This window comes from Neophocaena asiaeorientalis, unplaced genomic scaffold (genome assembly GCF_003031525.2).
Source record: "Neophocaena asiaeorientalis asiaeorientalis breed wild unplaced genomic scaffold, Neophocaena_asiaeorientalis_V1.1 scaffold1097, whole genome shotgun sequence".
Lineage (NCBI taxonomy): Eukaryota > Metazoa > Chordata > Mammalia > Artiodactyla > Phocoenidae > Neophocaena > Neophocaena asiaeorientalis.
Genome location: NW_020174697.1, coordinates 514,017 through 514,619, shown reverse-complemented (window position 1 = coordinate 514,619; position 603 = coordinate 514,017).

Sequence of the window (603 nt, the reverse complement as noted above, 5' to 3'; positions counted from 1 at the left end):
CATACTTCCATTTTCCAGGGGGCCCTTGGGTTGGAGAGGTAGCTCCCAAACTCTCCATTGACCTATACTACATTCTGGGTTGAAGTTTACCTTATTCTTGACTATGAAAAGAGGCCTTTCAAGGCCATGAACAGTATTAGGAAGATTGGGAGGGTCAGGGGTTATATTAAATTAAGAGAACAAGTTCTTTAATAGGATATTGTTTTTATGCAGATGGATGCTGTTAATTGCAAATGAGTCTTGGTTATTAAAGCAGGCTCCTCAGGGCCTCCCCTTGGAAATATTTTGTTAGTGATCTTTTACAAGTGATGGTATATATTTCTTTCTAAATGGTCTGTAATCAAGATTCCTTACCAGTTCTTGTCTCGCTCTTCCCAGTTAATCAGAAGTAATGAAATTCGGCCACTCCTAGCTTTTTCTCTATGTCTTCTTATTTTCTTGTAGCAGGATTTGAGTTTAGCAATCCTTAGAGAGATAGAGAGACAGACTGGGACTCTGACTGACTCAGATTCCGGTCCTATCTGCCTCTACTTTCTCATTCTTTTTCTGGCTCTCTCAGTTTTGTCCTTGTAGTTAGATTTTAGTTAGTTCAAAATAAGGCCA